Source organism: Gekko japonicus, unplaced genomic scaffold (assembly GCF_001447785.1).
Source record: "Gekko japonicus isolate JY-2015 unplaced genomic scaffold, Gekko_japonicus_V1.1 scaffold623, whole genome shotgun sequence".
NCBI classification, from domain to species: Eukaryota; Metazoa; Chordata; class Lepidosauria; order Squamata; family Gekkonidae; genus Gekko; species Gekko japonicus.
In genome coordinates, this window is record NW_015174293.1 from 9974 (window position 1) to 27284 (window position 17311).

Below are 17311 nucleotides of genomic sequence, written 5' to 3' on the forward strand. Positions count from 1 at the left end.
CGGGCGCGCCCCGCATTAGCGGAACCGCACGACGAAGGAGGCTTTGAGCTGTGGCGGCACCACCGGACGGCGTGTACGCCGGTGTCTGGGTTGTGTCTCTGCATGTTTGCCGTCAACGGCCATAGTGGCTTCGTTGGCGGCCGCGCTGCCTTCCGCACCCCTATTGTCGTCTTGCACTCCCGTGGCGTCTCTGTCATCGTCCTCGGCGTCATAGGCGCGCACTGTTAGGCCGCGCGCCTGTTGAAGCATGATGTCGCCGGTCCTCCCGGCCGCGTTCTCCTGTCGCAGCGCCTCCAGGTGTGCGTTGAAGAAGGCGCGGCCGTCTTGCACGCCGCGCACCCGCTCGTGGATAGCGCGTGCCTCCCGCATCCAACGGCCGGCCTCTGGTCCGGAGAATCGACCCGGCGGAGTTGCCCAGCGCTCCCGCCGGTATCTTGCTCAGTCGCGGCCCGTTCGGCCACCGACCGCTGGGTCTCCTTGCCGCCCCGGCCGCTTGCAACGGCAGCCCATGACGCAGGTCTCCTAGGAAGCTCTGTGACCTCAGCGTTGGTTCCGATGGGTTGCGACGTCAATCCGCGTCGGCCAGTCGATCGTTCAGCGGCAGGGGTGGCAGTGCCTGTGGCCACGCCCGCCAAGGTTCGGACGCACTCCTGTCCGCCGGAGGCGCAGACGGTCGCCGCGGCGATCCATGGGTTCTTGCTCCCGCAGGCCGCGACATCGGGCGGGGATCCATTCTCAGCGCCAGCAGCACGGCGTACTTGTTCACTCCACGCTCGTTGCAGGTCGGGTGCGACTCCCGCAAACGGCGTTGCTGAGGTGGCGCACACGGCTGCCGCCGTTCGAGCATCGATGGCCGTCCGGTTAAGTGGTACGTCAGGCCCTGAGCCGAGTAGGCGGCACTGGGCGTCGGCGGTTGGATCAACGTTCGGGATCGGAGAAACGCTTGGAAGAAGCGACGGCAGAGGATGTGACACCGATCCTGCCACGATCGGAGTGGACGTCGGTGGCCGTTCTGGCAGAGTGGTCAGAGGTTGCTGCAGTGGTGGCACCGTCGGTTGGTCCGGCAGTCGTGGAGGTGGTTCCCCTCCGGCATGCTCGCCGCGTTCGGGTGGGCAGTCACGGAAGTAGTCGCCGTCAGTTGCGTGGTCGACCACTCAATCAGCTCCATAGGCTCCGCGATGGAGTGCTATCATCGATATGAAATTCCTCACCCGCAAGTGCGGTGTCGGTCGGGCTGGGAGGCGAGTCGTCATCAATAACTATTGGCTCATCCACCGAGCTCACAAGCGCACAACCGGGCAGGTGGCTCGACGCGCCCTGCCACAATCACATCGACGCGCCGCAGAGGTGCGGTCGAGGTGTCGCTGGAGTTCGACGCCACGATCGTAGATGACATCTCGCCATTCGGCTCATGTGAGTCGGCACTGGTTACCATATTTCACCGTGTCCCAGTTTTCCGGCACCGTGGATACAATTTCGGAATAATCATACGGTTTACTCTTCTTATTTGCCATTCGGCTCCGGATAGCTGCGTCGGTGTTTTCCAGGTCCGCGAGGAGACCGCGCACCGAGAGCCACGGTGGCGGCACGCCGAGCTGACGGCGATATTCCGTGTCCGCCGTGAGGATGCGCTCGGCCGCAGCGAGGAGGTAAGCGCGTGAAGCGCGAGCGTCCATAGCTGAGCGCTCACCACGCCAGGTCGCTAGGAGCACCCCACGGACAACAGAGAGACGTTGCCACATCTCTTCCGGCCGGTGGAATTCGATCGACTCCCAGGCGTTGAGCTGCGCATTGACGTGTGCCGTGAGGATGGACCATATTGAAAGAGCAAGTTCCCATGATGGTGTATCACGTGTTCCCATCACTTCAAGAAGGGTCTCTAACTCATAGAACCCGGGATCGACCATGTTCAGGCCCCACATGTGTTCCTGGCCTTCCACCACGGCGCGTTCGTGGTCGAGATCGGTGGCCACCGTGTTGTGGCTAAGTCCTGGAGACGTGTCAGCGACGCCGCCGGAAGTGGTGGCGGTAGAGGCGCTTTGCTGTCTCGCGCAGCAGTGCCACATTTGCTCTCCGACGGGGCTCCGTCCCTGCCCACAGATAATTTGCTCTCCGAGCCGCCGCTCGTCTCTCCATCCACGGGTGCTGGTTGCTCCACGGCCGGGGTTTGCTGCTGGCCGGCGTCATCTGGCGTGGTCTGCACGTCGACCCCGCCGTCAGGAGCCAGCGTGACGGTGACATCTGTGCCATCAGGGTCAATGACTGGCACTGGTTCCGTGGTGCCAGCATCCGGGACGTGGCCGATAGGTCCTTCTCCTGTTCCTACCACCCTGGCCTCTTCCGCCGGTGCGTTGCAGGGTTGGTGGGCGCCATCGGCGCTGACGTACTGTGAGGTTGGCTCCTTCATTGGGCTGGAAGTCCGGGAGCGGTCAAGAGCGCTGGCGGTGTGGGACTGATCCTCGCGGTTCACACTCCTCTCTCGGACACGGAGCGGTGAGCGGTCGCGTTCCCGCGGCCGCCCGTTGCCGCTGCTGCCCTCGTCGGACTCCGAGTCTGCCGCCCACATGGACCAAAGAAAGGCCCCCTGTAAAGACATGTGACGGCGATGCCATGCGCCGAGGGGCCAGCGGCGGCGCGCATTCTCCCTCCAGCCGGCGACGTCGATCTCGCTGTCGGCCTCCGCGCCGCTGTTGACATCTGCAATTGGCTGCGCAAGACGAAAAGGTTGTTGGCGTCGAGAGACCGTGGTTCCCACGGGAATAACAGACAGGTCCTCCGATCCCCCGGCAATAAGAGGAGGTGGGTTAGAGTCCATAAGCTGTCGCGGCTCGCTGACCAACGGTTCGGGTTGCCGCCAGATGGGGTGGCGCCAGGCAGAGCGCGGATCCCCCCCTCCAGAGCCATTTTGTGTTTCGAAATGGGACACCCGAGCCACCGTCCGGCGCGGACGACCGCGGACCCTCAGTGCCCACGGGACTTCCGGCCACGGTCGCCCGTCCCGCCGGTAGCTCGACGCTCCCGCCGGGGTCGAGGGAACCCCCCGCCGAGAAGCGCGCCTCCTCATCCGCGGCCTCCGCGCCGGATCCCGAGGACCATTCCTCTGCTGAAGTCACGTAGTCGCGGCCGGGTAGATGGCACGGTCGGTAGACGGGGCCGCCGTTCCACCGCTGCTCCCGCCGGTGCTTCATGCTCGAGGCGCGCTGGTCCGCCGCGGTGTCCATCGGTTCGGTAGGGCATCCCGACGCGGCGTGGTTGACCAGAAGAGATGGATCCTGGAGATCGGGAGTTTCCGGCCGCTTGTCGGTGACGCAGGTCTCCTCGAGAGTAGCGGTCACCACGGCCGCATCGGGCGTGCCGGCCCGCATGCGGGGAGGGGTCACTCGCGCCTCTACGACCTTCAGGGTTGAAATGGCGGGCAAAAAACCTTCAAAACTCTCCGGCGCTTTCACGTGGACATCGGTTGGCACTGCAGCCTGGGCCCGGGGGCTGTCAAAGGCAGGGTGCTCTGAGAGAGCATGGTCCCCTGGTCCGGTCTCTGGGCCATCCAATTGCTGCATGGGATCTGATAGGAGCTCAGTCGGCTGGCTTCCCAGAATCTCCTGTCCCGGGCTGGAGAGACCTGGAAATGAGACAGAAACAGAGCCCTGGCCCCGCTCCCGGGTGTCCCCAGGGTGGGCCCGGTGGGTGCCGAGACTTCCGCAGGCACCCCCTGGATATCCTCTGCCAAGTTGCCGGGACCTCGCGGGCCCCCCGGGGTTCCCAAGGCCACCCCAACACTCACCTGGTCATGTGAAGATTTGGCTAAGTCCCCATTCCCATTGGAAACAATGGGAGGGCAGACTGGAGAGATCTTTGCAGAAGAGACCCCGGCCGGGGGCTCCCCGACCTCCGCTGGGAGCGGTGTCGATGTCAGTTGTTCGGTGGGCATATGTCGGGTATGGTGGGTGAGGTCCGGGGACTCCCGGAAACACCCACCTCCCGTGCCAGCCCCTGAAAGTTCAGACCTGGCCCCATAGGAACGCATGGGCCTGAATCTGGCAGAGAGGGCAGTGGCCGAAGCCCCCAGCTTCCCCGGGCCAGAAGACCCCGGGGGTCAGGGAAGCGAGACTGGCAACGTCCGGGGGGCCGTGGCGGCCGAGATGAGCCCGGCCCCGGCCACCAGGGGGCAAGGGGAACCGATCTGAGACCCCTCAAAAGAGGGAGCAGGCTGTACCAGAGCAGAGGGAGCAGACTGGCCCTTTAAGGGAGCCTCTACGAGCGAAAGGTGGCTGCTCTTGAATCTGGCTATGTTTGCAGATTGCATGGAGGCAGCCATTGTAGTGGCTTCCATAGACTTTGCTGGGTGGCCAGACGCCACTTGAGTGGTAAAGCCTGCTGATTGCAGGGTGGGGAGCCCCCGGCGTTTTTCAGCTATATCTCCGCCCCCCGAGGTGCTATCGACGCGGGGTCGGTGGCGTTGGACTCAGGGGGACCCCCCAGAGGATGGTGTCGGCGGTGAAACCCCGCCACCCCCCAAAATTTTTGAAACGATCCTGGGCGCCCTGGAGCCCCCCGTTTTCTGCGGGAGGATCGCCAGGGAGGGAACCTGGGCAGTTTCGGAACTTAGGGGGCCTCCCCCGCATCCCAAATAATTTAAATCTCCCACTGGCAAATTCCCCTGAGGGACCTGGTGTCGTAAAGGCACCTTTGAATGGGACTTCTTGAAAGTAGGGATCTGAGTGGCCATTTTGGAAGGGAAAACGCCCTACTGAGCCCAATAGGGAAATAAGGGGCACAGAAAAACGCTCCCACTGGCCCCAGGAGGGGCACGAGGCCCCCCAAAATACCCCCCCCTCTGGTCTAGGGACCTTCACACACCCGAATATGTGATTTGCGCCGCATTGGGCGTGCTAGGGAAAGTTTAAATGGCAAAAACAGGGGAGCTAGCTCTGGAGCTCAGCCTCCCTGCGTCTTACCTGTTCTGGGTCCAACCCTAACCCCTAACCCCAACCCCTAACCCTAACCCCAACCCCTAACCCCAATCCCTAACCCTAACCCCCTAACCCTAACCCTAAGGCTAACCCTAACCCTAACCACGCCCGGAGGCAGACGTGTGTTGGAGCAGCTCCCAGATTTTTCACAGTTTTTTGGATTTTTCATCTGTTTTTTGTTTAATTTTCCTAATTTTTTCCAGTGGGGACCTTTTACTGAAGGGGTACCCCACTGAGTGAGCTAGAAATGGAGCCCCCCCCCGGCTGGGGGGGACCCCAGAAATGCATTTGAAGACTCTCCCATTGTTCTCAATGAGAGAAAACTGCTGACTCACTCTCCATTGGAAGTAATGAAGAGCCTCACAGTACAGCAGACTGAAGGCCTACAAGGCTTGGAAATTCCAGCTTCTCTTCAACCAACAGAAGGGCTTTCTGAGGGACTTCAGAGTGGACTGGAAGACCTCACACCTGTAATAATGGAACCTGTTTCCCAAGGTCAGGTAGGACTATTTTCTTCTGTTTCAGTGGAACCCATTATAGACTCAGTTATAACCCTTAGGCCCCCAGAGACTGTTTTTGAGCCACCAAAAGGCAATTCTGGATTTTCTACAGACTGTAAGACTCAGATTTCTTCAATAAGCTCTGGAAGGGAGGAAACTTATTTAGAGGGTTCCCAAACCCAAATTTTTCAAAAGCAAGAGAGTTCTGGAGAACCTGGGGTTTGCACTTATGTGAAGAAAACAGCAAAGGCCTTTAAGAAAATCCTGCATGAATACCCAGAAACAGCAAGGGTGGAAGGAAGAGAGTGTTTGAGAGATTCAGTAGGCTTTCAGACCAAGGCCATTAAGCAAATTAGAGGATATGAGGAACACTTGGAGTTTGAAATGGGTCTAGCTAAATCCCCACGATCCAGACGTAACTCCCCAGGGGAAGAATGGATGCAGACAGAATATCAGGAAGTCAGAGTTATTAAAAAGACAAGCCTACAATTTTCCCCTGAGCATGGAGCTGCACAGGGATTGGAGTTGTGCAGAGATACCCTGGTTCAAATGCAGGCACACTACAAGTCTAGCATAGAACAGGAGATCTTAGAGGGGCAAAGAGATGAAACAGATTTAAGCAATTTCGGGGAGCAACAAGCTCAACAGGGCTGTACATTAGAAGACCAGTTAAAATCACAGTCTAAGAAGCTAGGCCAAGCCATGCGAGATTTGGCACGCCATAAGACTGTTTTACAAGATTGTTTTACAAGAATTTGATGACAAAATTAAAAATAGTACAGACCCATTAAAGATAGAGCAATTGATTAATCAGAGGGTCACTTTAAATGCTGAAATTGAGGTCACTCAGCAGGAGGTAACCCTCTTGACTCAAACAGTGGATGATGTGATAGAAGATCTCAAAAATATGAGTGCTAATGCTGGCAATTTAGTTTTTTCGCCTGACCAGTGTCGAGAGCAGAGTGAAGAAAGGAAGAAGCTGACCTATGAACCAGATGAACCAGAAGCTCACAATGGAAAATTGGCAGTATCTCCTTCTACATCAGCTAATAAGCCAGCTGGTAATCTACCAGCAAATCTACAGGATTCCTCGCCAGAAATAAATCCAGCAAAAAGACTGAAGCGATGTGAGGACAAAGAGGTGATAGACCAGATGAATCAGGAGGCAACCGAAGGGGCAAACCAAGAGATAACACAGAATCCGGGTGCGTCTATTCCGGTTTACCGCTACTGTTTGTCCTCCTCATCTCAGGAAGAACTAATAGATATGCTTCGGGGAAGGATGGAGGAACATGAGGAGGACTCAGAGGGAAATCTCCTTTCTGAAAACCCTAGTGAACCTGCTATTACTTTTCGGGTTAGTCCCCACCCAGGCTCAACAGCAGGAACCCCAGGAAGTCGCCGGATGGGCAGGGAAGTTAGACTGGCACAAGACTGGGCTAGAACCAAGACTCTACCTATGGTAGAGGGACTTAATTTGCTAACCCCGCGAGACCCAAAACAGCTAGATTTGGCTAAGTTTTGGGGTTTCCTTCTAGCACATATGGGCCTACCTGAAGCACCAACTAGGGCTATTAATAAACGTAGTAGAGATTATATTATGGATCTCCTAAATGACTTTAAACCTACCTTAATAGAGTTCATGATGGAAAGAGGACAGAAGTCAGCTAAGTTTATAGATAGGGTTATATATGCTCGGTCCTTATCTCTTAATATCGTAGATCGCTTAGTGATAGGCCGAAAAGTCCGCACATCCATGGGGAACTACCCAGAATGGTTAACCGAGCAAGGTCTCACAACCCTTTTAAAGGATATTTTACAGACATGGAAGAACCCGGTGGCAGAGGATGTTACTGATTTCTTTGATGACCCAGAAAACCACAAATCAGAACTGACGGCTCAGGAGTGGACCAGTTGGTGCCTACAAGCGATCCACGTCCTGAAAGTACTTCTGAAGGATTAAAGGCAGAACTGGATCGGCAACGGCGACAACGGGAACGAGAACGACAGATGATGGCCGCGACTCCTCCGAGATCCACTAAACTGAAGAGAGGCCGTCGAGGGACTCCTACCGTTTTCCCAACGCAGATACCCCTGATCACCCGGGAGCAGTCGAGGGAGTGCGAAGCGAGGCTTGCTGCAAGGAGGTCGCAGCAGAGGGAGGCCGAGACGAGGACCCATACGAGGACCCAGACTGTGACGGAGGTTCAATCTCCGGATATGAGAAAGGCCTGTGAAATTCAACAGGGGGACCCTGTTCACAGAGGTCCCCCGCAAATCGGTGAGGATCGTACCCCAAATCCATTAAGAGAAATGGGCATTCAACAGGGAGGGGAGGTGCGGGTCCAGGAAGCTGGGATGGGTCGTCCGAAAAAAGGGGGATTTGAGGGTAATTATAGGGAACCTTATTATAGTGATATGTCAGGAATAGAGTCCTTAAGCGCCAGTGAAGGAGAAGAATTTAGTGTGGAAGAATTCAGTGATGGTATCTTGGTGCCTGATACCGTAGATACCGTAGATACTGAGGATGGTAGTGATACAGGGGAGGAATTGGTAGAACGAGGAGGAAAAGAGGGAGACAGGGCCAACAGTGAAAAGGGGAAAGCTGGAGGGGAGCGAGGAGTACATAAGACGGGGAAGGGGGAAATATTAACCTGTTTTACGACTGTAGAAACTTCGGTACTGGCTCCCCCTCGTCTTCTTCCTCCAACAGCTACACCTTCTCTGTCTGGGCCTGAACCCGGGGGAGAACAAATGACGGATGGTGCTACTGTGCAGGGAAAGGCAATGCTGACAACTGGGAGAACTGAGTCAATTGAGAGCGAGACTGAACCGGGACAGGGACAACAACCTGAAGCCTTACCCCTACACCATCCGTTGCCTCCCTCACTCCCCCAAAGACAAAGTGGGAAGAGAAAGCAACCGTCAATGACCCCGGAGAAGCATCAACTGGAGAAAATCACAGAACCCTTTCAACCCGGGACTTTTCAATCCGGGTCTCACCAGACTGAACGGGGAGACGAGATCTTTCCGATGAACCCTCCGCCGGATGTCGGCAAGGAAGGAACAGGAGAGGAGGAGGACAACGAAGAGGAGGACGGAGAGGAAGACGAAGAGGAAGAGAAAGAGACCGAAACAGAGGACGAGGAGTCGCCATGGCAGCGATTTCTACAGTATCCAGGATTTGATGGGATCCGAAAAGTACTGCGGAGGGAATACGAGCCAGTGGAAGAGTGGTGGCCAGTGGTAATCACATGGGGGCTGCTGGCAGCCCACGTGGCAGCAGAACCCATACCACCAGAGACAGAGATCCCAGTAACTGAAGAGCCGGTATGGGAACAACTCAGGGGCGCGGCGGTTTCCATCCTGCAGTGTTGCCGGGGAATGCGAGCCGCAAAGAACACCAAACAAGAAAGAGCATTGGCAATGAGAGCAGCAGAACACATAGTAGACACGCCACTGCTGCCGGAGGAAACAGTACTGAGGTGGCTAACTTTACAACACCTCGATGAAATATTCACAAGTCTGGAAAAGCAAATGGTGGCACACCGGAGAGATCAACACCGATGGTATATACGCCCCCTGAAGAATGGGCGGCAAGGGAAGGAGGGAGACAGACGCGGCTGACGTGTGAAGAGTGGAGAATAGAAGTCGCCAGCCTCAAAGCTTGCATAAGAGAGGCAAAAGACTACACAGAGAAACGAAAAGCACAGCTGGAACGAGAGCAGATGGCAGCTCTGGACACAGCAGCGGACACCACGACAGATGGAGAGAAAGGAAAGGCAGCGGCGACGACTAACATGAGTAGAGGGAGCTGCAGGAAAAAGACAACAGTGAAAGATGGGCAGAGCGCCTGAAACAATGTGGATTCACTGGGATAACCACACTCCTTCAAGATGCAAGGAAAGAAGGGTTAGAGCAATGGCAAATAGCACTGCAGATATGGGGGATCATAATATCACACATCGCATGGGTAAACAAAGAAACAGACTGCAAAGAAGACATCGAGGATGATGATAAACTGTGGGATACGCTATGTGCAGAAAATAGACAGCTATTAGAATGCATAATGGACAAACGAACAGCACAGGAGTGCCAGACAGGGCACGCCACGGCACTAAGTGCCATCAACCGCCTATTACAACTAAACACACCAGCTCCATTACCATTAGCGCCATGGCTCAAGGTAGAGTTCTTCGAGGAGACATTTGTAGACATAGCAGACCGCATGGATCTGTACAGCGAACAGGAGAGAGAAATCACCACAGCAATAACGAGAACCTTGCCAGAGGACTGGGAAGAAAAAGGAAAAGGAAAAAAAGAGACCATACGGGCTACTCACGCGGAAGGAATGGGGAGAACAACTACGAGACATAGCAAGGGCCGTGCGCAAATGGCGGAAACGAGAGAACATAGGAGAGCAAAGCGTATCGACAGGAAAGCAGACCCCTGGAGATAATGGCAGCACCGCCATACAAGCCATACAAAAAAATCAGCCGGGGAACAAAACGGGCGCTGGAGCACAACACCGAGGAGGAGGAAGAGGAAGGGAGGAGAGACAGGGGAAAAGAAAACGAGCAGAGCGATCACACAACACACATATCAGAAACGCCGGAAAGTGGCAGAGCCACGGAAATAGAAATGCTGGAGGAAGGGTCACAGGCCATAGACGATGAAGAGATGGCGGAAATACCAATACCATCACAAATGACACCACCGCAGAGACAAGCCGCAGCAGAAGGAGGAAAAACAACACAGGAGACAGCGGCGGCGGCAACGGGAACACCTACACCGCCGGTACAGCGCACCTGGGCGGACGTGGCCAGTGGGAGAGAGACGCCGGAGGCGAGCAGGAAGACCAGCCCCGAGCTCTCCGCAGGAATGAGGCAGCGGATCAGAGCCCTGCGATACCAACAACAGCAGCAAAAGTAACAGGTCGCGGATGAGGAGATGATGGCGCCTGGGCAAGAACGCTGAGAGGGGAAGGGACGCAAGGGGGAGAGAGCGGCTCGCAAAGACCCTCCGGAACGCAAGCAGGAGACATGCCGGGAACGCCGAGACTCAGGTTCGTGGTCAGGCTGAGATACAAGGGGAGGCAGCCGGACTTACACCTCGAGAGGGAGTTCATTGTGGGAAGGCTGCTCGTCGGCGAACTAAAACTGAACGCGGACGCCATAAGGGCCATGAGCCTCCCGCCAGGAGTCAATGAGGCAGATATCATTCTGCGAAGCGAAGCAGCGTACCATCATTTTTGGGCAGTGGCAAGAGATGCAATGGCCAACAATGCCAATAGTTTGATGCACCTGTTTCAAGTGCAGCCACTGTTCCGAGGCAACGTCCGGATAGTAACCAGCTATGTGAGGTCCGGAGAAGTGCCGGGAGAGGACATTGCCCGAAGACTACATAGGGAAGGAGCACAAGTGTTGTACGGACCTGTAGAGACGAAAGACGAACACGACATATGGACTTGCGAGTACCGCATGGTAATAAAGTTTCCATATGATGAAATAGGAAGAATCCGGCACCTGCCACGATATGTGTTCATGGGAGCAGACCGCGTCACGCTGCGGTACACGGGGCAGCCCCCGGCGTGCCACACATGCGGCTCCTACCAGCACCTGAGGTGGGAATGCCGCAGTGCATTATGTAGTCGGTGTGGGGCACGGGGACATCCAACAGGCGCGTGCAGGAACATACCGACGTGCGGCCTCTGCGGGAGCCCGGAACATCCCTACAGATGGTGTCCGCAAAGTACCCTAAACGCCGGGTACGACGAAGAAGATCTGCGAAAATTGTGGGAGGCGGAAAGGCGGCGGCAAGAACGACGAGAGCGGGAGCAAAGAGAGGAAGAGTACAGGAGGGAGAGGGAGAGAGAAGCATATTGGCGAGAGAAAAGAAACAGAGAGAAACAAAGCACGACAGGCATGAGGAAACAACCCGCGAGCGAGCAGCAAAGAACAACCCCGATGGAACAACAAACGAGGGATGAGACAGGAGAGTGGACAGTAGTGGCACGGAAGAAGACGCGACTGGCAGCAGACACGGAAAGAGAACACAGAACCAGGCAGGAAAGAGCGCAAACAGAGAAGAGAGGAGAAGCAGAAGCAGAGGAAGAGGAGAGAGAGGAGGAGGAGGAGGAGGAGGAAATAAAAAGGGCACCGTGAAAAACAGCCAAAGAGAGGCGGGGAGAACTAAGACAAGCATCGGGAAGGGAGAAAGAACTGAGAAAAGACCAGACGGACACAAGTAGACGGACAACGAGAGGAATAGAAGAACAACAGAGAGACCGCTCGCCGGCAGACCGAAGGCAGGAAGACACGCCAATAGTGCCCGACCGCGGAGGAGAAGGCCCGAAAGAACAACGACCAGCACGGCGGAAAAGAATACCGCCTAGCAAACGAGCGGAGGAGGAGGAGGAAAACGATAATGTAACGCCACGACAGCAACATCGTGGACAACGAGAATCCACGCCGATAGAAAAAGACACACCGGTGAGAAAAGAGAGGAAACCGCCAGACCCGACGGCGCAGCGGGGCAAAGGCGGGACCAGTGACAGACAACCGCAGCAGCGGGAAATAGAGGGAAGCGAAGGAGAGGAAACACATCTCCAGGAACAAGACACGGATAACGACATGGACACAGAAGACGATCTGTTCAACTCACAACCTATGGAAGGAGAAGAGACCGTGAACTACACCACAGCAACGCCGATCCTCATCTCCTCTGGAGAGGAGAGGGAGGAGGGGGGGAAAGCGTAAGGAGGCGAACAGGAAGGAGTCGAAAGCCGCCAACAAACACAACAATGGCAGAAGAACAGAGAAGACAAGAGAGAGTGCCAAGGCAACAAGAGGTCAGAGTGGCCACCTGGAACAGCGGAGGCGGACTCAGGAATGGGAGGCGCCGGAGGGAGCTCTTCGCCACCTTCGCACACCTCCATTATAACATCATATTCCTGCAGGAAACAGGACTCCACAGCAGGGCGCAGGTGCGGGAGGTGGAGAGAGACTGGTGCCGGTGGGGCCCGTCCCACTGGACGCCAGCAACCCCAGGAATGGCGACAGCAAACACCGAAACAGGCAGACAAGGTTGCACGACAGGGCTAGGGGTGCTCTGCCGGTGGGACAACCCCAACTGGCAGCTGGGAAATATACAAGAAATCGACCCCGGCAGAGTACAGGTGATGGATATCGACTTATGGCCTCGAGACCTCCGAGGACATGGCAGCGGAAGCGGCAAACAAGTCATCATGCCAACATTCTGTGCATGCCCCTCGGCAGAGGAGAAAACAACAGCAGACACCGAAAGCGCAGAGAACGCAACCGAACCGCTAAAACTACGAGTGATACACATTCAGCAGCGGAAAGAAGAAACAACACAGCAGGCGGCCCGACTGAGAGAACAGCTACGCACGTATGGAGGCGAAAGTGCGGAGGGGAGAGCAAGGGTCCTCGTGGGAACGTTTACAGCACGTACGCGGCCACAGGACACTTGCAGGATGACGCGAGTGCAAAGGGACCAGGTCCAACTGCACGTGGAAAAAGATACACTCAATGCGGAAGAGAGCCGACTGCAGACGCTGCTCAGCAGGAGCCTGAGGCTGGAGGAGAAAAGCCTGGGGCCGACACATTGGAGACAATGCCCACTATACGAGCAGAGTGGCCAGCAGGAAAACAGCGAAAGAGACGAAGAGAGAACAACCGCGTACACGTATCGCACGCAATGGCGGCGCGCCCGGCCAGCCCGCGTGTGGGCAGAGCCAGAGCTAAAGGTCACCGACCGACACGTCGTAGACATTCATCTGGAGCCACACGCACTGCTGGGCATGTGCCTCCAAGTGAACGAAAGAACGTGGACACGACGAAGGGGAGGATGGAGGCTATCGAATACATTGCCTCTCCTAAGGGCAACATGGCCGCCGGCTCCACAGCCATTCCAATGGGAGCCACTCTAATGGCTGCCCCCGGGGAGGCTTCGCCTGTAACCTTGGTCTCTCAGCATTCCAAAGGGCAATTTTTGCAAGGGAACTCAGGCAGTCCTGTCTTAGAAGGGACTCAGCTCGGACCCCCGACATCCCACGGGGTCGCAGCCGGGCTCATCTCGGCCGCCACGACCCCCCGGACACTGCCGGCTTCGCTCCTCCGACCCCCGGGGTCTTCTGGCCCGGGGAAGCCGGGGGCTTCGACCACTGTCCTCTCTGCCAGATTCAGGCCCATGCGTTCCTATGGGGCCGGGTCTGAACTTTCAGGGGCTGGCACGGGGGGTGGGTGTCTCCGGGAGTCCCCGGACCTCGCCCACCATACCCGGCAGATGCCCAACGACCAACTGCCATCAACGCCGCTGCCGGCGGATGTCGGGGAACCCCCGGACGGGGTCTCTTCTGCAAAGCTCTCACCAGTCTGCCCTCCCATTGTTTCCAATGGGAGTGGGGACTTAGAAAAATCTTCACATGACCAGGAGAGTATTGGGGTGGCCTTAGGAACCCCGGGTGGCCTTAGGAACCCCGGATGGCCAGCGAGGTCCCGGCAACCTGGCAGAGGACGTCCGGGGGGTGCCTGCCGAAGCCTCGGCGCCCACCGGGCCTATCCCGGGGACCCCCGGGGCTCCGTTTCTGTCTCCTTTTCAGGTCTCTCCAGCCCAGGCCAGGAGATTCTGGGAAGCAAGCCGACTGAACTCCTATCAGATCCCATGCAGCAGCTGGATGGCCCAGAGACCGGACCAGTGGACCATGCTCTCTCAGAGCCCTCTGCCTTCGACAGCCGATGGAAGGCCGAGGAGCACCTCTCGGATGCTTCAATAGCAGCAGCTTGGAGACTCGGAGCTGTAGCAAAGCTCCCTTCTGACTCTCAGGTAACTGTCAGTACTTTGACTCATTCCAGCTCGAGTCTAGATGTTACTGAGCTCCTGAGCAAGGACAAGGTGCAAAGGCAGCTGGATGGAGACCATGGGCCGGGAGCTGGCCCGGCCCACCAGTCGGGTGGCCCAGGGGATGCTCTCGGCTCTACACCTGACTCTCCCGGTGACCACCAGAATTTGGCAGTCCCTACAGGTTAGTGCCTTATTTGCTCCACTTGAGTCTCAAGGGCAGGATCAACAGCAGTCAGGAGGCTCTGGCCCTGACCTCGTACCGTTCCCTTCGAGCTTTTTTCCTCCTCAGATCCGGCCGGGCGACCTCGAAGCCGGTCTGGGCTCTACACCCGACTCGCCGGGTGACCTGCCTCTGGATGGCAAAGTGTCCTCCCATTGTATCCTATGGAGACTGGTCAGCTGGACCGGGTCTTTGTCTTCAAGGGTCCGGGGGGCACTGATGCAACAACGGAGGACCGGGAGACCACCGGGGGAGTACTCAGGACCTCGGGGGGGGGACCCCAGCCGGGGGTCCGGGAGCGGATTCGGGCTCCGACCCTTTTCTTCCGGAGCCTCTCCCGGCTGGACCGGGGGTCGTAGCGGGGCGGGAACAGCACCCTATCGGAGAGGAGGCCGAGGACCACCCGGTCCCACAGTCCCAGGCTGCAATACCAGCCGATATCCACGTGAGGGCGCCGTAGGATTTCGGAGATTTTTTGCCCGCCATTTCGGCCCTGAAGGTCGTAGAGGCGCGAGTGACCCCTCCCCGTGTACGGGCTGGCACACCCGACGCGGCCGAGGTGACTTCTACTCTTGAGGAGACCAGCGGCGCCGACGAGCGCCGGGAAACGGCCGATCTCCAGGATCCATCTCTTCTGGTCATCCCCGCCGTGTCGGGCTACCATCACGAGCCGATGGACACCGTGGCGGATCAGCGTGCCTCAAGCGTGAAGCGCCGGCGAGAGCAGCGGCGGAACGGCGGCCCCGTCTACCAGCCGCGCCATCTCCCAGGCCACGACTACATGACGTCAGCGGAGGAATGGTCCTCGGGATCCGGCGCGGAGGCCGGGGATGAGGAGGTACGCTTTTTGGCGGGGGTTCCCTCGACCCAGGCGGGAGCGTCAAGTTACCGATGGGGCGGGCGACTGCGGCCAGAAGTCCCGTGGGCCCCGAAGGACCGTGGTTGTCCGCACCGGGCGGCGGCTAAGGAGTCCCGTTTCGAAACACGAAAAGGCTCCGGAGGGGGGATCCGCGCTCTGCCTGTCGCCACCCCATCTGGAGGCAACCCAAACCATTGGTCAGCGAGCCGCGACAGCCTGTGAGCTCTAAACCAACTCCTCTTCTTGCCGGGGGATCGGACGACATGTCTAGTGTTACCGTGGGAGCCGCGGTCTCTCGCCAACGGCTTTTCCGTCCTGCGCAGGCAATCGCCGATGTGACCGAGATAGGAGTACGGACCACGAGGATCAGTACCGCACCGCCAGTGTTCTTGACCACTCCCGGACTTCCAGCCCAACGAAAGAGTCAACCCCACAGGACGTCAGCGCCGATGGCGCCCACCAACCCCGCGACGAACAGGCGGATGAGGCCGGAGTGATAGGAACAGGCGAAGGACCTGTCGGCCACATCCAGCCGACGCGAAACGACATCGCAACCCGTCGGAACCAACGCAGAGGTCATGGAGCTTCGTAGGACACCCGCATCATGGGCCGACATTGCCAGCGGCCGAGGCAGTGAGGAGACCCAGCACTCGGCGGCCGACCGGGCCGCGGGTGAACGAGCTGCCGACAGGGGCGTTGGACCAACTCCGCCGAGCCGATTCTCCAGACCAGAGGCCAGACGTCGGATGCGGGAAGCACGCGCCTTTCGCGAACAGGCGCGCGGCATAGAAGACGACCGCACCTTTTTCAATGCGTACTTGGAGTCGCTGCGACAGGAGGGCGCGGACTGGTGATGCCACACTTCAGCGGGCGCGCGTCCTCACGGCACGCGCCTACGACGCCGATGCTGAGGACACCGACAACAACGAAGACGGCGCGGGAGTGGAGGCCGACGGTAGGGATGCGGAGGGCGCTGCGGACGCCGGCGCGGTCGTTATGGCCATCGACGGCGAACATGCAGGGACGCAACCCAGGCATCGGCGTACCCGCCGCCCGGCGGCGGCACCGCAACTCAAGGCCTCCTTCGTCGTGCGGCTCCGCTACCGCAGGGCACGCCCGGACCTGCACCTCACACGCAACTGGGTGATCGGGCGAATCCTCATTGCGACCTCCACCTCTCAGCACGCAACATAAAGGCTGTGAGCCTACCGCCCGGCGTGCCCAGGACGGATGTCATTCTCCGCGGAGAGGAGGCGTACCATCGGTTCTGGGCCGCGGCAAACAGAAGTCGCCTGGAATGCAAACTCAGTGCTCCGAGATTTCCAACTGCAACCGCTCCACCATGGGGATGTCTGCACTGTCACAATCTACGTCTGGTTGGGAGAGGCGAACCTCACCAACTTCGGCTACCGCACCACACAGGACGGCGATCTGCTGTACGGGCCCATGGACTATGAGGACAAGTTCGGTATCGGAACCTGCGAGGCTCGCGCAGTGGTGGCCTTCCGCCGCGACCCGGGTGGCCGCATCCAGCACCAACCACGTTATTTTTTCCTTGGGCCCAACCGCGCCACCGTCAGGTACGCCGGACAGCCGCCCGCCTGTTGCCAGTGCGGCAGTTACAGACATCTTCGCCGCAATTGTCTATCGGCGCTTTGCTCCCGATGCGGCACTCGTGGCCACGACCCCGCCTGGTGCTTCCGAGCCACCCGCTGCCACCTTTGCCACTCCGAGGAGCACACCTACGAACACTGCCCGGAGTCAGAACGGAATTGGGACCGCAGCCAAGCCGGCCTGGCCGTGCTGGCGGCGGAGGCCGTGACATCCAAGCCACCCGCAAGGGCGAGGCGCAGCGTCGCAATGAGGCACGATGGGAGAAGTGACGGCGGCAGGAATG